The following is a 25,246-nucleotide window of genomic DNA, read 5'->3' as shown; positions in this document are numbered from 1 at the left end:
TTCTGAATATTTACTATAAATTAATCAAACATTACGTATTCTTTGTGTCTGGCTTCTTGCACTTAGTGTAATGTTTTAAAAGTCATTTATGCTGCAGCATTTCCCCCTTTTATTGCTAAATAGTATTCCATTGAATGGATATACCATATTTGTTTTATCTGCTCACCAGTTGATGGATATTTGGATTGTTTCTGCAGTTTGGCTATTATGAATATGCTGCTATGATCATTTGTGTGGACATATGCAGTCATTTCCATTAGGTAGGTATCTAGGTGTAGAATTGCTGGGTCATATGGTAAATTTACGTTTAAGTTGCTATGAAACTGCCAAATTGTTGTATAAAGTATTTGCATTTTCATTTCCATTAGGTAGGCACTTAAAAGTAGAATTACTGATCATATGGTAAATTTATGTTTAACTTGTTAAGAAACTGCCAAATTGTTTTTGAGTATTTGCACCATTTTATATTTCTACTAGCAGTAAATGAGGTTTCCAGTTTCTCTACATTTTCACTGGTAGTTATTGATGTTCTTTATGATTATCAACATTCAAGTGAATGCAAAGTGATATCTCATTGTGGTTTTAACTCAGACAGTTCCCTAATGACTTACCATGCTGAGCATTATTTCATGCACTTATTCATAAACCTTTAGTGAGATGTCTATTCAAATCTTTAGACCATTTTTAAAAATTGGATTATTTATCTTCTCCTTGAATTGCAAAAGTTCTTTATGTATTCTGCTGACAATTTCTTTATCAGTGTTTTATCACTTTCTATGGCTTTTCTTTTTACTTATTGTGGTATCTTTTGAATGGCACAGGTTTTATTTCTTATTTTTTAAAAAAACACTTACATTTAGTGTCACACTTAAGAAAATTTGGCCTAACCCAGTATCAATAAGATTTAATTCTATGTCCTCTTCTAAAAGTTTAGCTTATACAGTTAGGTATATGGCCAATTTTTAGTTATTTTTGTTGTAGGGTGTGACATAAGGATCAAATTCATGTTTTGCATGTGGACAGCCAATTTTCTCAGTACCCTGTTGAAAAGACTATTCTTTTCACATTGAATTGGCTTAGCACCTTTATCCGAATTCATTAGGCCAGATACAAAAGGGTTTATCTCTGGACTCTCAATTCTCTATTATTGATCTGTGTATCTAGTTTTACCACACTTTCTTCACTACTGTAGCTTCATAGTAATTACTAAAATTAAGTAGTTTTCTAACTTTGTTCTGTTTCAAGAATTTTTCACTATAGCATATATATTTTACAGTCAGCTTGCCAATTTCAGCAAAAAAGCAACTTGGGATCGGAGGAAGATGGCCGACTAGGAACAGCTCAGGATTGCAGCTCCCAGTGAAAGTGCAGAGGGTGAGTGGACGCCGCATTTCCAGACAGATTTTTATTGCCCACAGACCAGGAGATTCCCAGGCAGAGGAGCCCCACGGGTCGCCAGCGCGGCTATTTCGGCCAGCACGGCTGCTTTGCCCGTGCCGTAGCGTGGCAGTTCTCCATACAAAAGACACTGGTCCGGGTGCCATCTTAGCTGGCGATTGGAGCCCTGAGACAGCAGAGTCGCCCATTCATCTGAAATAGCGAGCCAGGCCAGGAGATTCTTAGGCAAAAAAACTGCCAGGCATCTCAGCGCCGCTGTTTCAGCTGGCTCAGTGAGTCTCCGCATGGGAGATCCCTGTGCCTTTTCAACAGGTGACTGGAACACTGGGAGATAGTCGACTGTTCAACAACAACAACAACAAAAGACTCTGAGTCAGGGAGCCAGGTGATGAGGCTCGGCTGGTCACCCCCCCACACACATACACACACAAAAAAACAGTAATTGAAAACGCTCTGGGTTGAGAGTTTCACAGCAAGCACAGTGGAACCCGGGATGGTCAGGCTCTGTGGGGGAGGGGCGTCCACCATTACTGAGACACTCCACCACTACTGAGGCAGTCTGACCATCGTTGAGGCAGCCCGCCGTTGCTGAGGCAACCCGCCACTACAGAGAGAGTCCGTCATGACGGAGGTGGGCCACCATTGCCAAGGCAGTTCTAACTACAGCCATATAAACAGGAGGGAAGATCACATGGCAGCTGGGCGGAGCCAACAGCAGCTTAGCAAAGCCTCTGCAGGCAGACAGTGACTAGGCTGCCTCCTGGCTGGGCAGGACAGCCCTTAAAGAAAAAAAAAGGCGGAAGCACAAGGGAAACTCATAAATAAAGCCCTAACTCCCTGGGACCTGGGAAAAAAATAAATAAAAGGGAGTTTATGAGTCCTGTTGCAGCAGAGGTAAATGTACCTGCCCAGCAACTCTGAATGAACAATGGAGCTCACAGCTCAGGACTTGAGCTCCAAGAAAGGACAGACTGTCTCCTCAAGCAGGTCCCTGACCCCCGTATATCCAAAGAGTCACCTAATAAAGGAGAGAACAGACTGACATTTGACGGGCAACCTTCTGGGACAAAGGTAGCAGAGGAGGAAACTGGTAGCAACCCTTACTGTTCTGCCGCTGCTGCAGGTGATCCCCCAGCAAGCAGGGCCTGGAGTGGACCTCAGCAGTCCTATAGCAGAGGGGCCAGACTGTTAGAAGGAAAGCTAAGAAAAAGAAGTAACTTTAGCATCCACAAACTGGAAGTTCACTCAGAGACCCAATCTGAAAGTCAGTATCTACAAAGACAACAGGTGGATAAACCCACAAAAATGGGAAGAAACTAGCGCAAAAAGGATGAAAACACCTGAAACCAGAACACCCCTCCTCCTAAAAGGGATCACAACTACTCACCAGCAAGGGAACAAGGCTGGATGGAGAATGAGTGTGATGAAATGACAGAATCAGACTTCAGAAGCTGGGTAATAAGAAACTACAGTGAGCTGAAAGAACATGTTCTAAACCAACGCAAAAAACTAAGAACATTGAAAAAAGATTTGACGAAATGTTAATGAGAATGGACAACATAGAGAGGAATATAAGTGAATTTCTGGAGTGGAAAAACACAACATGAGAACTTCATGAAGCATGCACAAGTTTCAACAGCTGAATTGACCAAGCAGAAGAAAGGATATCAGAGGTCGAAGATCAACCCAATGAAATAAAATGAGAAGGCAAGAATAGAGAAAAAAAGGGTAAAAACGAATGAACAAAGTCTCCAAGAAATGTGGGACTCTGTGAAAAGACCTAATCTACATTTGATAGGTGTATCTGAATGTGATGAAGAGAATCAATCCAAGCTGGAAAATACTCTTCAGGATATTATCCAGGAAAACTTCCCCAACCTAGCAAGGCAGGCAAACATTCAAGTCCAGGAAATACAGAGAACTCCACAAAGATATTCCTCAAGAACAGCAACCCCAAAGCACATAATCGTCAGATGCACCAGGGTTGAAATGAAGGAGAAAATGCTAAGGGCAGCTAGAGAGAAAGGTCGGGTTACCCACAAAGGGAAGCCCATCAGACTCATAGCAGATCTCTCAGCAGACACACTACAAGCCAGAAGAGAGTGGGGGCCAATATTCAACATACTTAAAGAAAAGAACTTTCAACACAGAATCTCCTATCCAGCCAAACTAAGCTTTATAAGTGAAGGTAAAATAAAATCCTTTATGAAAAGCAAGTACTTAGAGATTTCATCACCACCAGACCCGCTTTACAAGAGCTCCTGAAAGAGGCTCTACACATATAAAGGAACAACTAGTACCAGCCACTCCAAAAACATACCAAATGGTAAAGAGCATCAACACAATCAAGACTCTGCATCAACTAATGAACAAAACAGCCACCTAGCATCAAAATGGCAGTATCAAATTCACACATAACAATATTATCCCTAAATGTAAATGGACTAAATGCCCCAATCAAAAGACACAGACTGGCAAATTGGATAAAAAGCCAAAACCCATCGGTGTGCTGTATCCAGGAAACCCATCTCACATGCAGGGATACACAAAGGCTCAAAATAAAGGGATGGAGGAAGATTTACCAAGCAAATGGAGAGCAAAAAAAAAGCAGGAGTTGCAATTCTCATCTCTAATAATATAGACTTTAAAGCAACAAAGATCAAAAGAGACAAAGAAGGACATTACATAATGGTAAAAGCATCAATGCAACAAGAAGAGCTAACAATCCTAAATATATATGCACCCCATACAGGAGCACCCAGATACATAAGGCAAGTTCTTAATGACTTACAAAGAGACTTAGACTCCCACACAATAACAGTGGGAGACTTTAACACCCCAATGTCAATATTAGACAGATCAACCAGACAGAAAATTAACAAAGATACCCAGGACCTGAACTCAGACCTGGAACAAGCAAACCTAATAGACATTTACAGAACTCTCCACACCAAATCCACAGAATATACATTCTTCTCAGCACCACATCACACCTACTCTAAAATTGACCACATAATTGGAAATAAATCACTCCTCAGCAAATGCAAAAGAACAGAAATCATAACAAACAGTCTCTCAGACCACAGTGCAATCAAGTTAGAACTCAGAATGCAGACACTAACTCAGAACCGCACAGCTTCATGGAAACTGAACAACTAGCTCTTGAATGTTGACTGGATAAATAATGAAATGAAGGCAGAAATAAAGATGTTCTTCGAAACCAATGAGAACGAAGACACAACATACCAGAGTCTCTGGGACACATTTTAGAGCAGTCTATAGAGGAAAATACATGGCAATAAATGCCCACATGAGAAGAAACGAGAGATCTAAAATTGACACCCTAGCATCAAAATTGAAAGAGCTAGAGGAGCAAGATCAAAAAACCTCAAAGTCTAGCAGAAGACAAGAAATAACTAAGATCAGAGCAGAACTGAAGGAGATAGAGACACAAAAAACCCTTCAAAAAATCAATAAATCCAAGAGCTGGTTTTTCGAAAAGATCAACAAAATAGACAGACCACTAGCCAGATTAATAAAAAAGAAAAGAGAGAATAACCAAAGTGATGCAATAAAAAATGATAAAGGGGATATCACCACAGATTCCACAGAAATTCAAACCATCATCAGAGATTATTACAAACAACTCTATGCACATAAGCTAGTAAAACTGGAAGAAATGAATAAATTCCTGGACACTTGCATCCTCCCAAGCCTAAACCAGGAAGAAGTTGAAACCCTGAATAGATCAATAACAAGGTGTGAAGTTGAGGCAGCAATTAAGAGCCTACCACCCAAAAAAAGCCCAGGTCCAGATGGGTTCACAGCCGAATTCTACCAGACAAAGAGGAGCTGGTACCATTCCTTCTGAAAGTATTCCAAATAATCCAAAAAGAGGGAATCCTTTCCAAATCATTTTATGAGACCAACGTCATCCTGATACCAAAACCCAGCAGAGACTCAACAAGAAAAGAAAACTTCAGGCCAATATCCATGATGAACATAGATGCAAAAATCTTCTATAAAATACTGGCAAGCCAATTGCAACGGCACATCAAAAAGCTTATCCACCATGATCAAGTAGGATTCATCCCAGGGATGCAAGGCTGGTTCAACATACGCAAGTCTAGAAATGTAATTCACCACATAAACAGAACAAAAGACAAAAACCACATGATTATCTCAATTGATGCAGAGAAGGCCTTTGACAAAATTCAACAGCCCTTTATGCTAAAAACCCTCAATAAACTAGGTATTGACGGAACATATCTCAAAATAATAAAAGCTATTTATGACAAACCAACAGCCAATATCATACTGAATGGGCCGAAACTGGAAGCATTTCCTTTGAAACCTGGCACTAGACAAGGAGGCCCTCTCTTTCTACTCCTACTCAATATAGTACTGGAAGTTCTAGCCAGAGCAATCAGGCAAGAAAAAGAAATAAAGGGCATTCAAATAGGAAAGGAGGAAGTCAAATTGTCTCTATTTGCAGATGACATGATTGTATATCTAGAAGACCCCATCGTCTCAGCCCCAAATCTCCTGAAACTGATAAGCAAGTTCAGCAAAGTCTCAGGATACAAAATCAATGTGCAAAAATCACAAGCATTCCTATGCACTGATAACAGACTTAAAGAGATCCAAATCAAGAAGGAACTGCCATTCACAATTGCTACAAAGAGAATAAAATTCTTAGGAATACAACTAACAAGGAACATAAAGGACCTCTTCAAGGAAAACTACAAGCCACTGCTCAATTAAATAAGAGAGGACACAAACAGATGGAGAAACATTCCATGTTCATGGTTAGGAAGAATCAGTATCGTGAAAATGGCCATACTGCCCAAAGTAATTTACAGATACAATACCATTCCCATCAAGCTACCAATGACCTTCTTCACGGAACTGGAAAAAACACCTTAAACTTCATATGGAACCAAAAGAGAGCCCGCATAGCCAAGTCAATTCTAAGCAAAAAGAACAAAGCAGTAGGCATCACACTACCGGACTTCAAAGTATACTACAAGGCTACAGTAATCAAAACAGCATGGTACTGGTACTAAAACAGAGATATAGACGAACGGAACAGAACAGAGGTCTCGGAGGCAACACAACATATCTACAACCATCCAATCTTTGACAAACCTGAAAAAAACAAGCAATGGGGAAAGGATTCCCTGTTTAATAAATGGTGTTGGGAAAACTGGCTAGCCATGTGCAGAAAGCAGAAACTGGACCCCTTCCTGACACCTTACACTAAAATTAACTCCAGATGGATTAAAGACTTAAACATAAGACCTAACACCATAAAAACCCTAGAAGAAAATCTAGGCAAAACCATTCAGGACATAGGTGTAGGCAAGGACTTCATGACCAAATCACCAAAAGCATTGGCAACAAAAGCCAAAATAGACAAATGGGACTTAATCAAACTCCACAGCTTCTGCACAGCAAAAGAAACAGTCATTAGAGTGAATCGGCAACCAATAGAATGGGAAAAAACTTTTGCAGTCTACCCATCTGACAAAGGGCTGATATCCAGAATTTACAAAGAGCTAAAACAGATCTACAAGAAAAAAACAAACAAGCCCATTCAAAAGTGGGCAAATGATATGAACAGACACTTTACAAAAGAAGACATACATGAGGCCAACAAACATATGAAAAAATGCTCATCATCAGTAGTCATTAGAGAAATGCAAATCAAAACTACATTGAGATACCATCTCACGCCAGTTAGAATGGCGATCATTAAAAAATCTGGAGACAACAGATGCTGGAGAGGATGTGGAGAAATAGGAACACTTTTACACTGTTGGTGGGAGTGTAAATTAGTTCAACCATTGTGGAAGACAGTGTGGCGATTCCTTAAGGACCTAGAAATAGAAATTCCATTTGACCCAGCAATCCCATTACTGGGTATATATCCAAAGGATTATAACCGTTCTACTATAAGGACACATGCACCCAAATGTTCATTGCAGCACTGTTTATAATAGCAAAGACCTGGAGCCAACCCAAATGCCCATTGATGATAGACTGGACAGGGAAAATGTGGTACATATACACCAGGGAATATTATGCAGCCATCAAAAACGATGAGTTCGTGTCCTTTGTAGGGACATGGGTGAACCTGGAAACCATCATTCTCAGCAAACTGACACAAGAGCAGAAAATCAAACACCACATGTTCTCACTCATAGGCGGGTGTTGAACAATGAGAACATGTGGACACAGGGAGGGGAGCACTACACACTGGGGTCTGTTGGGGGTAAATGGGGGAGGGACAGGGGGTGGGGAGGTGGGGAGAGATAGCATGGGGAGAAATGTCAGACATAGGTAAAGGGGAGGAAGGCAGCAAATCACACTGCCATGTGTGTACCTATGCAACAATCTTGCATGTTCTTCATATGTACCCCAAAACCTACAATGCAATAAAAATAAATAAATTTTTTAAAAAAAGTAAATTGGGATTTTGGTAGACTTCACACTGCACTTATGGATCAATTTGGTTAGAATTGCTATCTTTATAATGTTCAGCCTTCCACTCCGTGAAAATGAATTACCTCTTCATTTACTTAGATATTCTTTAATATTTTTCAGCAGTTTTGTTGTTTTTTGTAACAGTATTGAAATGTTACAGCAATAGTTTGCAGCCCAAATATGTTGTATTTATAAAAGTAATATAAAGTGCTCCAGGAAATTTAATTAATTAAATTAGTAAATGAGACTGCTTGCCTAAGGGAAATTATTCTGTTCCATGTAAGTTAATTAAACAGTAATCCAAGAAAAATTAAAGGGAGTTATTATCATTATACTAGATTTTTAAATATCATGAGATTCGTAAGCAGAAATTGAAGCTGTTAAGAAAATTAGACCATTTTAATTTTTAACTTTAATAAATTGAATATTAGGTTAAACCCCGATAATCTTAAATAGTCCTTTCTATAAATAAAAACTCTGTTTGAATATTAAAACAACAACATCTCACATTGATCCTGTTAAAACGATTTCTTTTAACTTGCCTTTCGAAAGCATTATTTAGCTGTTTTCATATTTTTGTGTAAAGGCGAACGCCTTCTGTTGGCATAAAAAGTAGGTTTAGGTATATATCACCACCTAGAAATCTTAAAATCGATACAATATTGACAAAGAGGAATTATAGGAGCACACAGAAAATCCAATTTTGCATGGCTTGACGATGTCTTTTTACCACTCTGGCTTCACATTCTCCACTAATTTTCTTCATAATCTATATTCAGTCACACCCCTTAAGGCTTAGTAACAGCTTGATGTTAAGAGAATTCTCCCTACCTTACCCTTCTGCTTTCTTAGAAATAACTTTTGTTAAGCCCTGATATTTTATCATACCTAATAAAAGTGTCTGAAAAGAGAAAGACACTAAGCATGGCAGCGGTCAGTGACTCACCTAAGGCTGTTTAGAAAACCAGTGGCAGCACGCGCTTTGCTAATTGTTCCTTTCATAGCAGAGATGTTTCTGGCAAAATTAATTTTATAAACATACCATGTGTCGAAAATGATATGCTATCCTTATGTTTAGGATCAGACAAAAGAGGATCAATATTGAGAAAAGGTAATAATGTGCTCAAAAAGAAGCAATTTTGTAAAATACAATGTGGGATTATAGGATCATGTTAAGCTAATATCATACTGTTAGAAGTAAAAATTTAGTTGTGAATTTTAAAATCACTAGTGTGTACTATGGGGATATATGGATATAAAAATCTTCAGTATTGTACTATTACAGGAAATGTAATGTACACTAGGTGCTTAAACTATTTAAAGCACTTGATAAAATTTATATTCTTTTCTTAAAAGTATTTTAATTGTGCCAATTCTCACTGCTGCCACAATTCCTCCAGGAATCCTGGAAGTACATTTGAGGGATGATTTTCATTTCACCATTTGCCTTACTTAGCTTTTCCTGCTAAGAAATCCATAGTATTCTCAAATCCCTAAAATAAAATTCATCATTTAAATTATTTATTGGAATTTCTAATCTATTCACTCTTTCCTTTTATGGCTAAGTTGTATATCTGTATATCAGTGATAACAAATTTTAATTATCTCAGGAAATAAGATCATGTTTAAGATAATTTGCTTTTGGAAGCCAAGGCAGGCAGATCACCGGAGGTCAGCAGTTCAAGACCAGCCTGACCAACATGGTGAAACCCCGCCTTTATTTAAAAAAAAAAAAAAAAAAGATTATTTGCTTAAGATACAAAACTGAGACATGGATACTCAATAATTAGAATTAAAGAAACAAAATATCTCACAATTTAATTTAAATATTCATATATAATTAATGGATTGTTTACATATATATTATACATGTATGTATATCCATATACACTTAATTAATATTTTTACAAAAATGGTATTTGACATAATTTGACAAAGCATTTTGCCAACTATAAACTCAACTTTTCTGGAATTTAGTTTGGTAGCATAATTATTAGTGTAATTTGCAAGTCACAATTGATCATGTTAAAAGCAACACATTTATTGTCTCTGACATAGCGTATGAGGAGGCAGTGAGAGTAGGATCAACAGGGTATTTATTAGGAATGAGAGTGGACTCTATTCCCATAGAAACAAGCATGCCACATTACAATTATTATTTTACCTATGTTTCCTCCCATATTGTCAACTCTAGTGTATTATTTATCTTTAATTTTTTCTCACACATCAGAAAATTGGCATATACAGTACCCTCCCAGTAACTGAAGAATAAAGATAAATTGAAACTTTAGATTTCTCTATTGTGAGCAAACTACATGGCTCTGCATGAATCACTTAATCTATCTTTACCTGAAAATTACCAGAAAATTTGATAAAATGTTCCCTAAAGTCACTTTTAAGAATTCTATAAATGCAAGTGTATATATACATTCCATGCCCTATCACAGACCTCTTCATGATGTTATTGCTATTTTTATTTCACTAGAGTTTTAACTCTTTTATCAGATTATGTCATGGATAACATTCAATCAGCTGTCTAGACCTGAAACTAATTTGCTTTGTAATATCAGGCAAGACCATTAGATGTCTAGGTTTTCAGGAACGATTGACTCTATGATATGGTTGGTGATGCCCGCCACTTTTCTTTAATGTAATAATGTTTGTTAAAAGCTCTTTGAAGACCAGCAAAAAATACTATTATGGGTAGCAGAATATTAGTCATATAAAAGCTATTCATAGAGCTATTTCTAAAATAACCATGGCTGAATAATCGAAATGGTTTTGAAAGAAAAAGGGAACATAAAAGATACATTAAAGCATGCTTTGTTCCCTGTTTTGATGTGAGCAATTTTAATGAAATTGTTGCTATTCATTTACTGTTAGGCTATCCAGGGAAATTCATAATTACATAAAATGACACTTCATATTTAATAGAAACTCCCTAATTGAATTTTAAAGTTAAAAATTCCTGAATTAAGTCAGATGTCAAGAATAATAAAAAATATCGCCCCAATTTAGAGAAGCCTGGCTTACCCAGGCTGCCTCTAATCTGGCACCCGCCCTCTCCTTAATTCTATCATCTTGTACTTTTAAAATGTTTATGCGCAAGTACCCAGGGGCTATTCACTGAGACCACCATGTTTTCTCAACTCAGCAGTAAGTAATCAAATAAATCACTAGCTGTGGAGGGCCTTGATAACTGCAGGAGAGCCTGGTTATTGAAGGAATTGTATGTTTAATAACCACTAGGGCTAATAATTAGTTATTTAAGAAGAACTAGAGATTTCTTTCTTTAGCTTTATGTACTATACTCTTTTCTTCTAAAAGTCACCCATAAGCTAGATACAAAGATGTAAAGAAATGATCTATGTAACATGTTGTTTAAGAGGATGGGCTCTGAAATCACATGAGTTTAAATCCCAACTCTGCCACTTCCCAGATGAATGACCTTAAGTAAGCCACTTAACATCACTTTCCCTCAGTTTTCTCATCTGTGAAATGGAGATCGTAATTGTTTCTTACTGCATAATGTTGTTGTGAGAATTAGGTAAGCTAATATAATATCCTTAGGTCAGCTACTAAGATTCAGAATAGGCATTGACTCAATGGTCGGAATATTATTATTTGTTGTTTGGACGTGTGTAGTATGGGAATAATTGCTAGAAGTAGAATGGAGAATACAAGGGCCAGAATGCCTCCTAGTTTGTTAGGAATGGATCGTGTTTGGCATGGTGTAAGTGCTCAATAAATAAACATTGTTGTTATTCTCATTATTTTTTCCCCATTTATTTATTTTATTGCATTTTAGGTTTTGGGGTACATGTGAAGAACATGCAAAATTGTTGCATAGGTACACACGTGGCAGTGTGATTTGCTGCCTTCCTCCCCATCACCTACATCTGGCATTTCTCCCCTTGCTATCTCTCCCCAGCTCCCCGCCCCCCACTGTCCCTCCCCTATTATTCTCATTATTATTGGTAAAAAGTGCTTTGAAGACATCACTGGAAAGAGAAACAGGAAATAATATAACATTTCAAAATAAATAAGGTGAAAAATGAATTGGATATGACTTAAATGCTTCGCACAATTTGAGACGGGTGAAAATTAGCAGTATCTTAAGGATAGATATTTCTGCTTTGGAGACACATGTGCAAGCCAGATTTTAGGTCCTCTACAGTAATGCACTTTTTTAACAAAGCAGATTAATTTTAATGATATTCTAATGTCTCACATTCTCTTGCCAAAAATAGGAATAATATAGTGGCAGAGAGTTCAATCTGGGATAACAGAAATTAGAGTGAGAGTTACAGATTTCAAGAGTATTTTTTCTTTCTTCATGCAATTCTAAAAACTGTGACACAACCTTAATGCTGATATTTAGAATATGTTGAACCCAAAAAGTTATCTCAACTATGTGAATATATATTTTTCCATTTTGAATCTATGTTTTTTAAAGAAGGAACCTTTAGGAAACCTATGTTCCTAGAGAAACATAGATTCAAAACAGAAAAGCATATATTCACATAGCTGACACAACTTTTACATCATCTAAATATATTACCTGTCTAACTATACTATAAAAAATTGTCATACCTGAAATCCAGCAATGCAGTTGGAGGTTACATTTTTAAAAACCCATCTAAGATCATCCAGAGTGAGTGAACCAACCTAATTTTATAATCTTTTATTTTGCTTTGCTTTCCTTTACAACTCCTTGAATGACTTGGGAGTAGAAATCGTAAATTCTAATTTACCATTTTATGTGCAGCAAGTATTTTCTAGACAGTGAGAAGTAGTTGGCTATCACCAATAAACTGGCACACCAATGGCTACCATAAGACACATTACACTGAAGTGTAAGACCTGAAACTGAAGCTATTAAACTATTAATGGAAAACATAAGTTAAATGCTCTAAACATTGTATGGTCAATGCTTTTTTTAATACATTCTCAAAAGAACAGAGAACAAAAGCAAAAATGATGGACCGCATCAAATGAAAAAGCTTCTGTACAGCCAAGGAAACCATCAACAGAGTAAAGAGGCAATCTATAGAGTGGCAGAAAACATTTGCAAATCATACATGTTATAAAAGGTTAATATTCGAAACATATCTAGAACTCAAACAACACTATAGCAATAAAAAGAATAATGATAACCTAATTAAAACTACGGGCAAAGGACCAGAATAAACATTTCTCAAAAGAAGACACACAAATGCCCAATAGGTATATGAAAAAATGCTCAAAAGTCGTTTATCTTCAGGGAAATGCAAATTAAAACCACAATGAGAGAACACCTCACACCTGTTAGAATAATTATTGTCTAAAAGACAAAAGATAAGTGTTTATAAAGATGTGGAGGAAAGGGAACTCTTGCACATAGCTGAGGGAATGCAATTTGGTACAGCCATTATGGAAAACAATGTGGAGGTTCCTCAAAATATTTAAATTAGAACTACCATATGATCCAATAATTCCACCAATTCTACTCCTGAGTATATATCCAAAAGAATTGAAATCAGGATCTCAGAGAGGTATCTGCACTTCCATGTTCATTGCAGCACTATTCACAATAGCCAAACTATGGAAACAACCTAAATGTCCACCCATGGATGAACGAATAAACAAATTATAGTACATACACACAATGGAATATTATTCAGCCTTAAAAAAGGAAATCCAGCTAGGCGCGGTGGCTCATGCCTGTAATCTCAGCACTTTGGGAGACAGAGGCGGGTGGATCACAAGATCAGGAGATTCAGACCATCCTGGCTAACACGGTGAAACGCCATCTCTACTAAAAAATTTTTTTAAAAATTAGCCAGGCATAGAGGCATGTGCCTGTAATCCCAACTACTTGGAAGGCTGAGGCAAAGAATCACTTGAAACTGGAAGGTGGAGGTGGCAGTGAGCCAAGATCATGCCACCACACTCCAGCCTAGGTGACAGAGTGAGACTCCATCTCAAAAAAAGGAAATTCTATCATTTGTAACAACATGGGTGAACCTGGAGGACATTAAGCTAAGTGAAATAAGCCAGGCACAGTATGTCAAATACTGCATGATTTCATTTATTTGTGGAATCTAAAAGTCAAACTCATAGAAGCAGAGAGTAAAATGGTAGTTGCCAGGGGATAGGGAGTTGATGGGCAGGGGAGATGGGGAGATGCTGATCAAAGGGTACAATGTTGGAGTTAGACAGGATAAGTTCTGGAGATATACCATATAACATGGTACCTATAGCTAATAATAATGTATTACATAATTGAATCTTGCTGAGAGTAGATCTTAAAGGTTCTCACCATCAAAAATTAAGTATATAAAGCAATAGATATGTTAATTAGCTTGATTTAACAATTTTACGATGTATGCACATGCCAAAACATAATGTACCCCATAAATATATGCAATTTTTATTTATCAACTAAATCGTAATAAAGTGGGGACAGGGAAGACACGTAACAATAATTTTCAAGTTTTAAATTAACTTGTTAAACTTACTTGCCCAAAAAGAAAAATAAAAAGAATTAAAAGAGAGAATTAAGGTGTTTAAAATTTTATCATAGTTAATATTCCTACTAATTCTCTGGGGATATGTTATTCAAATAAGATGATTTTAATAAAGCAAATGACTTCTTATCAGTAAAAGTAATATTTTTATGAATATTTATATAATTTCCAGTGGAACCCTCTGTTCATTTTAGGAGATTTAATGGCCCTTATGACTAATTAATTCCTTTCTCAGAAACTTCCTTCTATTTAAAAAATCAGTTTACTCTAATGGACTGAATTAAAATTATTATTATTATTATTTTTTTTTTTTTCGAGACGGAGTTTCGCTCTTGTTGCCCAGGCTGGAGTGCAATGGCGCGATCTCGGCTCACCGCAACCTCCGCCTCCTGGGTTCAGGCAATTCTCCTGCCTCAACCTCCTGAGTAGCTGGGATTACAGGCACGCGCCACCATGCCCAGCTGATTTTTTGTAGTTTTAGTAGAGACGGGGTTTCACCATGTTGACCAGGATGGTCTTGATCTCTTGACCTCGTGATCCACCCGCCTCGGCCTCCCACAGTGCTGGGATTACAAGCTTGAGCCACCGCGCCCGCCTAAAATTATTTTTTATCTCTTCAAGGGCATCTGACGAAATTACACATTTAAAAAATAATTAGCCTCAGTTTTTAGTGTGTATTTAACCTTTAAAAATTTATTTTCAGCTTTCGTCATATTTGTCATATTTTACATGTTTGCTTCTTCTAACATTTCTTTAAATCAAATCTGATAAGTCCACTGGAAATTCCAGAAATGGAAATTGGGGGCGAGTGGTGGGGAAGTCTAAGGAAAAGTCATATTTTCTAAATGGCTTTTAGTTATTGTTTGGAAGGGGAAGATAAGCAAGTTACTATCTCACTTTATTACTAATATTATATTAATGCCTACTGATATAAATATTGGTGCTTATTATGGTGATCTTTAGAGAAACATTCATCAAGTAGCCTTACAGAGATTGGATTAGCAGAAACATTCAGGGCATATGGTGTGAAGACTCATGGTGGAGACTCTGGGCCTCCTCCTTTCTCACAAGACACTTGCAGGCTCCATTTCTGCACTTACGCGAATGTTCCAGGGATCCAACCTCATAACCCTGCCCTGGCTAGACTCAATCCTGTAAATAATCTCAGCTAGTACCATGGTTTGAAGTTTACCTATGGTCCAGAAATGACTCCCTAATGTATTTCTAATACAAACCATTCCTAGAACTTCAGACTCAGTTACCAGCCCTCTCTATGACATCTCTATTTCGTTGTTCAATAAGCATTTCAAAGTAAATATATACAAAACTCTTCCCCCAAACTCCTACCTCAGTGTTTCCTATCTCAGAAAATGGTCACCTTTCAATTACTCAGAACCAAAACCTTGGAGTCATCACTATGTCTTTTCTATCCCATCCTGTCTACATCTCACTTTCTCACTGCTACTGCCATGGCCCTCGCCAACATCATCTTTTGCCTGAACTACTAAAATTCCCAAATGATCCATCTCCCTACTTTCCCTTTTGTAGTCCTCACACTAGCATCCATACTACAAGGATTACTAGTAATCTTTGTAACAGTTCAATTTGGTCATGTCAATCTCCTGCTTGAGACTTATAAAAAATTCCAGTGTGCTCCCCATGGCCTTCAAAGTCCTCTACAACCTGACCCTTGCCTCCTTTCCATACCTTATTTCCAACCATTTTCCTCTCACCCACTCCTCTAGCAACCATACCCCCTTGGGAAGACATCAACTGTACTCCCAACTTAGTGCCTTTGAACTTAAGTTTGCATTGCCTGGAATATTTCTTCCCCAGGCATTTAAAAGGCATGCCTTCTCATTCTTTCCATGTCTAAAGTTCATGATCTCCTTCTCAGAGAGGCTTCCTCAAAAACAGTCTAGAATAGCCTTTTCCTGCCCACTCCCAATCCTATCTATCCCTTTCCCTGCATTTTTTTTGTTGTTGCTTGTATTACAACATAGTAGGATATTATAGTAGTTTGCTTAACTAAAAACACTCTCGCTCATCATAATTTAAGCTCCATGATGGCCTAGACTTCAAAAAAAATTAATACTATTTCATCAATTTAGATGAGTATTCTCACTGCATAGTGAGTACTCAATAGATATTTGTTGAAGGAATCAGTGAGGTTCCTCAGAACCCAGACTTCTAATACAATAATCTTAACATATAACAGATGAAGTGAACCATTTTGAACCACCTTACCTATGAGATCCCAGGAACATGTATCATAAAGAAGTTTGCTGAGTACTCAAATTACAGTGAAAGGTATATATTCAAAGCCTCACTTCAGCATATATAACATTGACATATCCAAAGAGCAGAGCTGACCAGGTTGCATGGTACATATAAAAGGAAGAACAGATACAAAATGTGGTCAGTGGCTAAAGCAGTCACTTTTCAGTGAAGGAAACTTGGGTCATGGTTTCAAGTTTCACAATTGCATTGACTCGGTTATTTTATAGTAACAAATACTGTTTCAAGACACCTCAATTCCTCTGTTTTATTACAATATTCCCCAAATAGGGGTTACATTATGGGTTCCCACAAAGCCTACTTATGATGAGAGACTGCTAATCTTGTGCAATAATGAAATTTGCTCAAAAGTTGGTCATTTCTGATTCCATTAGTCAAAATAATACTGTGTTTTCAGAATCTGTCACATGAGGACCATGAAGGACCCATCTGAAGAGTCCCCAATAAGACCAACATGTATAGATAATCACAACAGTGACTATGGTATATATGCCATATGATTATTATTATGATTTGACACGGAATTCTAAGAAAGTACAAATCCGTTAATAAAATGTTTATTTGGTTTTAATAGTCTACCTTATCCACATCCGTGTTTCTCTTATGGTTGGGGACCCGTCACCTGAAATGTTGGACTATTACTGGAGTTCTGGGGAGCTAGGACAGGGGTGGAATGCCTGGGTATAGATGTATGGTCTGCAGCGGGTAGATCTAAGGATGTTCTGAGAAAGGGCTTTCAGGAGAAAAAAGAAAATTGGGTACTGGATCTGAATACAAAGTGACTATGAGGAGGGTACAAGGTATCAAGAAAGAACCAAAAATCCAAGAAAGAATGTTCAGAGAGAAGGCTAGAGACAAATATAGACATCCTTTTTGGATTGCAAGGAAAAATCGACTAATCTCTTTTATGGGGTGCTGCTCACCTTGCCCATGCATAATAAGGGCACAGTTAAGGGCCCTGACGTGGCTTCTTATATCTTCTCCTAAAGATATAAGTTTAGCCTATAGAATTTTAAAACCAAGATCAGCCTCAGTAGGCTTGGGTTAATCAATCATGGGGGGGGGGCATATATCTTAGACTTATTGCTTTCATTTCCTTTGGATATATGCCCAGTAGTGGATTATATGATGGTTCTGTATTTTTTTGAGGGATTTCTATACTTTTTTCCAGAATATCTATACCAATTTACATCCCCACCAACAAAGCATAATAATTTCCCTTTCTCTACATCCTCACCACCATTTGCTTTTTTTTTTTTTTATAATAGCCTTTCTAAATGGGGTAAGGTGATACCTCATTGTTGTTTTGATTTGCATTTTCCTGATGATTGGTGATGTTGAACATTTTCTCCATATACCTCTTCACCATTTGTATGTCTTCTATTGAGAAATATCTATTCAGACCTTTTACTCATTTTTAAATTGAATTATTAGTTTCTTTGCTATTTAGCTCTTGGATTTCCTTACATAATCTAGGTATCAACCTCTTGTCAGATGCATAGTTCGTGAATATTTCTCCCATTCTGTAGGTTGTCTCTTCACTCTGCTGTTTGTTTCCTTTGTGTGCAGAAGTTTTTGAGTTTGATGTGATTTCATTTGCCTATGTTTGCTTTTGTTGCCTGTGCTTTTGAGGTCTTATTTAAAAAATCCTTGCCCAGATCAATGTCATAAAGTATTCGTCTACATTTGCTTCTACTAGTTTAGAATTTGCAGGTATTACACTTAAGCTTTCAATCTATCTGAGTTTACTTTCTTTGTAAGTGATAAGAGATCGGGATCTAGTTTCATTCTTCTGCATACGGATAGCCAGTTTCCTCAATACCACATATTAAACAGACTGTCCTTTCCCCAATGTGCATTCTTGGTACCTTTGTAGAAAATCAATTGGCTACAAATGCATGAATTTATTTTGGAGTTCTGTCTTCTGTTCCATTGGTCTACGTGTCTGTTTTTATGCCAGTACCATACTATTTTGGTCAATATTGCTTTGTAGTATATTTTAAAGTCAGGTAGTGTGATGCCTCCAGCTTTGTTCTTTTTCCTTAATCTTGCTTTGGCTATTCAGTGTCTTTTGTGTTTCCATACAAATTTCAGGATTGTTTTTTCTATTTCTGTGAAATATCTCACTGGTAGTTTGATATAGATTACATCGACCCTGTAGATTACTTTGGGTAGTATGGATATCTTAATGACATTATTTTTTAAATCCATAAACATGAGATCTCTTTTTGTGTATTAGCGTCTGCTTCCATTTCTTTCATCAGTGTTTTATAGTTTTCATTGCAGAGATCTTTCACCTCCTTGGCTATATCTATTCTTGTATTGTTTTGTTTTGTTTTTTTGGAGTGACTGTAAATAGGATTGCTTTCTTTATTTGTTTTTCAGATAGTTTGCTGTTGATATATAGGTGATTACTGAATATATTTCCAAGGGAAATGAAATCAGTATGTTAAAGATATATTTTCACTCCCATGTTTATTGCAGCACTATTCACAATAGCTAACATATAAAATCAACCTGGGTGGCCACCAACAAATTAATGAATAGATTTTAAGATGTGGCGTATATACACAATAGAATACACTTCAGTTATAAAAAAAAATGAAATCCTGTCATTTGCAACAATATGGAATAACCTAGATGATGTTATGTTAAGGAAATAAGCCAAGAACAGAAGAACAAATACCACATTATCTCACTTATATGTGGAATATCAATTATTGATATCATAGAAGTAGAGAGTAGAATAGTGGTTATCAGAAGGTAGGAGGGTAGGGAGGAGGGTACAAAGGTGTAGTTAGGAGAAAGAAATTCTGATGTTCCATTGCACAGCAGGATACTATAGTCCACAACAATGCATTGTATAACATATTTTAAAACACCTAAAAAGAGGATTTTGAATATTCTGACCACAAAAAACTGACAAGTATTTGAGGTGATGGATATGCTAATTACTCTGATTTGATCATTACACAATGTATATATGTAACTAAACATCACAATATACCTCATAAATATGTACAACTATTATGTGTCAAAAGCAAAATAAAACTTTTAAAAAGAAATAATGGCATAAATCTATTTATTCTTCTGGTAGCTTGAGGGTATATTTTGTTTTATAGACATTTATATAATAGCTGTGTGCCTTGAGAATACTTTTCTTGAAATTTATAAATTGCTATTTTAAAACATATCACCACTCCTAGTTAATTCCTTACTAATTAGATGAAACTATTTTTTCTTTGGCGATTGCATCTCATTCATATATTTTTTCTTGCATGACAGTTTATAGCTTTTCTTCTTGGGTCCTTGAAGGTCTTATTCAGTTTGGCCTAGCCCAATACCTGTATTTGGCTTCAGCGTTGTGTTTTGATAGAAGGAAGGTTAATATTGTAAATTAATTTTTGGTCATGGTTCTTCACCTCTTCTTTCATTTTCTTTTCTTTTTTTTTTTTTTGAGACAGAGTCTCGCTCCTTTGCCAGGTGCCAGGCTAGAATGCAGTGGCCCAATCTCAGCTCACTGCAACCTCTGCCCCCCAGGTGCCAGTGATTTTCCTGCCTCAGCCTTCAAAATAGCTGGGACTATAGGCATAAAAATGTGCATAAGCATATATACACACATATATACACATGTGTATATGTGTATCAAAATCATGGTACATACATGTATATATAAGTATATATAATATACATGTATATGTGTTGGTTTCTTGTTGCCATTACAAACTGCTGAATTACTACCAAAATGGGTCTCGCTGGGCAAAAATCAAGGTGTGAGGGCTGTATTTCTTTCTGGGTGTGCTAGAAGAAAATCTTTTTCTTGTCCTTTTTAAGCTTTCAGAGGCTACTTACATTATTTGGCTTATGGCCCTTTTTTTCATCTTCAAAGTCAGCCATTGTTGGGCTGAGTCTTTCTACACTGCTGTCTCTGGTTCTTTCTCTTCTGTCTCTACCTTCACTCATAAGGGACCTTGTGATGTCATTAGGCCCACCCAGTTAATTCAGGATGATCCTTCTATCTCCGCATAAGCTAATTAGCAAGTTTAATTCATCTGCAACCTTAATTCCACCTTGCCATGTAACTTAACATATTAATAGGTTCCGGAGTTTAGGATATGAATATCTTTAAGGAGCCTTTATTTTGCCTACCATAATACCAAAAATCATATAGGGAATCTTTAGGACCAGTTGTATTTTGGAGTTCAGAATTTTTAGGATTTAAAGATAACACTCTCAGCAGTGTCTGCAACCACATCCCATATTCAAGCAAATTAATTTTTCTGCAGGAAATTATGAATATTCACTCCAAGTAAAATAAATAAGGACTATAAATAACCTCATGTCAGTTAAGGTCAAGTTTTGTCACCAAATGATTTCAGTTCAGGTCAGAATTTTGTTGCCAAATCAGCTATAAAAAACACTTGGATTTTGAACTTTGGGGATTACAAAAGTGCAGATAGTGTTTCCTTCCATAAAGTATGGTTGGAAATATGAAAAAATATTGATACTCATCCTATGTTTCTAAATATTTCTTAGCCTTGATCTCTGGCTTCTTTTCTAACTTTCAAGTGAATGCCCCTCAAAACCTAAATACTAGACCAAAAAAGCCATAAATACATTTTGACTGTTTTTGAACTTTTAAAAATTGGAATCATAAAGTACATATTATTTTGTGTCTGGCTTAGTTGCATTCATATTATTTCTTGTAAGATTCATCTGCATTGTTGCATGTAGTTATAGTTTCTTCATTCCCATTGATTTATGCAGCATTCCGTTTTGTGAATGTACCGTAGTGTATTCATCCACTCTAGTGTTGATAGACATTCAGCTTGCTTCTATTTGGGGGCTACTATCATTAGTGCTGCTTTGAGCATTCTTGTTAAACATATGGGCACATATCTGCTAGGTATATACCTAAGAGTAAAACTTCTGGGCCATAGAGTTTCAGATACTTTGTTTTAGTGAATGCTTCTAAGCAGCTTTCCAAAAACTATTGAATTCATGTATTTTTTTTTAAATCGGGGTGATTGGACAAATAAAGATATAAAATAAAGAAAAATTCCATTTGTTTCCTGGAAAGAACACAGGATTCTACCACCAGCGACTTATGTTTCAGGTCTGGCCTTTCCACTAACCAACTGTGTGGCCTTGGACAATCACCTAATTTCTCAAGGCTGAGTTTTCTTATTTTTAAATTAGAAAGTTGGAGTCAAAGACTGCATAAGAACCTTCCAATCTCTGAGTCTAGCTTTAAGGGGCTATACAGTTGAAGTTTTAAAAAATTTCACTGTTTCATTCACTCATTCACTTACTTTACAAATATTTATTAAGTATCTAACATGATGGAGATGGATACAAAAAAGCACATTTAGCAAAGGTTAATGGGGGTTGTAAAAAAAAAACAAAAAAGCATATGTAGGATAAATGAGTGTCACAAATTTGTTTAACGACGTTGCTGCCTCAGCATCCACTTTTAGGCTGGACATGAGTTGTTTGAAACCCAGTCCTACGCTATCACTTTTGGCCTAGTTAAAATTTCTCCCACTGTGGTTGAGATATAGCCCACCTGTCCCTTATTGCACTAACTCAAAAACCAACTCATCCCACAGCTGCTACCATGATCACATTTAATGGTCAACACCTGAGTCACCTCTTGCTCATGTTTTCTTAACTAGCCAGTTTAGAATCCCGAGGAAAAGCCTAAGGGTTAACACCATGGAACTTAATAAAGGCATAGTCCCACAGGTTTTGCTTCCTCTCACTCTCCATCTACAGGTTGAGCTCCTTGTCACCTCCAGTCTTCCTGTCAGCCTCCCGCCAGTGCTCCTAGCCTTTCTGTTGTCTGTAAGTAATATATTTCTTCTGTTTCATGCATTTTGGTTTTCCCTGCTTATTTGTCTCGCCCGAAGGACACACTGGAACCTAATTTCCCCTCAGGAAGGGCTCTTCTAGAGAGTGTCTATCTTGGCTTATACCCACCCTTGGCAGAGAGACCTCAAGACCAAATGAGAAAGAAACTATAAAGATTGAAATCACAGCAATGAGGCATCTGAACATAGAGGAGCCCTTCTACTGGGGAAGGGTAGGAAAAGATAGGCATTCTTGGAGAGAGAGGGCTGTTGAAGTAATCTACTCCAATTAGCTCAAACTGAAAAAAAAAAAAAAAAAAAAAGCCAGTATAAAGAATGGAAGGAAATCTCTCTCTTTGCAGTTTGGGCTCTTAAAATGGGACATTTGTGGGTCTGTTCTCTCTCTGTCTCTTTTTCCGTAGGACAACATGGTCTCTTAATTCTGCTTCTTTCCAGACTTATTTCTCTTCTTTAACCCTCTTAGTTCCTGCTTTCCCATTATTTACATTTTCATGTGGCCTTGCCTTGCAGGCACCAGTTATGCCCACTTTTGTCTGATCTTTTCATTCCCATCACCACCTTTGGTTTGTTCTGTTCAGTACAGTATCTGCTTTTGCACTTTCTGAAAGTGTTTTGTATAGCCAACTCAGCATCCCAATTTGAAATTCCTGGAAAAAAGAATCTGAGGAACTATAGCAGAACCAGTTACTCACCCTGATCCAGCGATCTGCGCCCAGGAGGGAGCAAAGATTCTTGAGAAGTAACGTTTCTTTTCCAGGTGTTAGGCATTCTCACGAGAAAGGGTTTGTGGAAGACAAGCAATGATAAGTGAGTTTGTATTTATCATATGGACAAGATGGAAAAGAAAAACATAAATGATAACAGATGAGCTAGGAGCACATGTTCAAGAAAATGGAAGCACTTGAATGTCATTATTTACAACAGAGAATGCTTAGATACTTAGGGAAACTAAGAAATAGGTAGAAAAAAACTGAAAAGATTGAAGAAAGTTGTGGTCTCACCCTTCACATATTGTGACTAGTCAAGAGCTGCCAGCATAAGGAAACTTTTCACAGAAGGGAAGGAACCAAAAGGAGTAGGTTAATGAATTTGCACTGAAACAAAAAATAGAAAGTATAAATGTGACATTGAGGATGAAATCATTGGTAAATCCTAGACTAATTATTTAATTATTAGATTGTGGTTTATGAGAACTATCTGCTAATTCTACTATTCTTTAATATGCAAAATGTGGTGTTCAGAAAGGCATTATTTTCTAAACTACTATTATGAAATTTAATCATGGATTATAAATTGCCATTGATACTTGCGAATTTGCTATTTGTGTCTATGTTTTCTTAGTTTTTAATGTTACAAGAAACTTATTTTGTTAAAAGAGAGAAGACCTCTGCAGAAATACATGTCAAATATTTCAGAGAATGTTGAAAATGTACTGAAGGTTCAAACCTCAGGAGAATTCTCCTTCTTAGCCCTGCCATGGCAATAGACAAAGGTTTCTGTAATATTGCATACATTAGTTGCTGGGTCAATGGGAAATAAACTAGCCTGCTATATTCTTGCTCTAGAGAATTCGTTAGCTTGTCCAAGCAGTAGACATAATAGTTTCTAAAGTCCTTCAAACGTGCATTTACTGGTCTTCTGTCCTCTTGCAGGACTGAACGTCATAAAGGAAGAAACTATTTGCCCATACATTCTCTTAATTCTTTTAAACATTTCTATTTAAGAATTGAAAATATATACATTGAAGAAAAAGACCTTATAAGTACTGATTGTTGTGTTAGTCATAAAATGAATAAAATTGTGTCGTGCGTTGGTTGTTCACATCACTGAATTTGATTGCTAGTCACTCAAGATTTATATCTGGGATGGACTCGGATCCTACTTTCTCTTTATACTGCAGTTTAGGTATTATTATGTTCACTTATACCTTGAAATGAAGCCTCCTTACGAAAATGTTACTGAGCCTTGATTATTTTAATTGATTTTATTCTGCAAATATTTTCTCCCTTTTCTAATCAATCAAACTTAGAAAATGAATTATTAGCTCTATCTTCAGCATAAAGTATTAAATGTTTTTTTTGACAGTTTGGATTTAAATTTGCTCTACATAATAAAGTAAAATAACTCACAGAAATACAGGTCTAAAATTTGTCTTATTATATATAGACATTTACAATAATTCATCCTGGGGAAGTGAACATCAGGTTTTATGCCCCACTGCCCTTATTTCACATTTCTTCATGACAGCGATCACAACTAATTTGGATTGATTGTGTCTGGTTGAATTATGACCAACTCATCAGCTGGATTACTGGCCTAGAGATGGGTAAATGCAAGTTGAGAGTTTAGAGAAGACGTAAACATATTTGGATAATTTGGTGGTTTGCATATTTAGCTGCAAGCAATCATGACTCAGTTGTGATCTGTATTCAGAAATACTTCATTGAGTAACAATATGAAAAACACATGTGTAAACCAAATGATGCATTTTCATAAATTTCTTCCTGATGAATACATAATATATAAATGCTAAGTTTAACATTTGATGTTTCTTCTTTTGCCCTTTTGCCAATCCATTTTCCTCATAGCAGCCAGTAGGTATGTATGTAGGTAGGTAGATGAAATTATACTTAGAATAAAATTAAAAAGCCATGCTTGACATATAATGTCTTATACATTTGGCAT

The sequence above is a fragment of the Sapajus apella genome, unplaced genomic scaffold (assembly GCF_009761245.1).
Source record: "Sapajus apella isolate SASKATOON/1434 unplaced genomic scaffold, GSC_monkey_1.0 scaffold66, whole genome shotgun sequence".
NCBI lineage: Eukaryota > Metazoa > Chordata > Mammalia > Primates > Cebidae > Sapajus > Sapajus apella.
The sequence above is the reverse complement of the archived record's forward strand: the minus strand, read 5'-3'. Positions refer to the sequence as shown.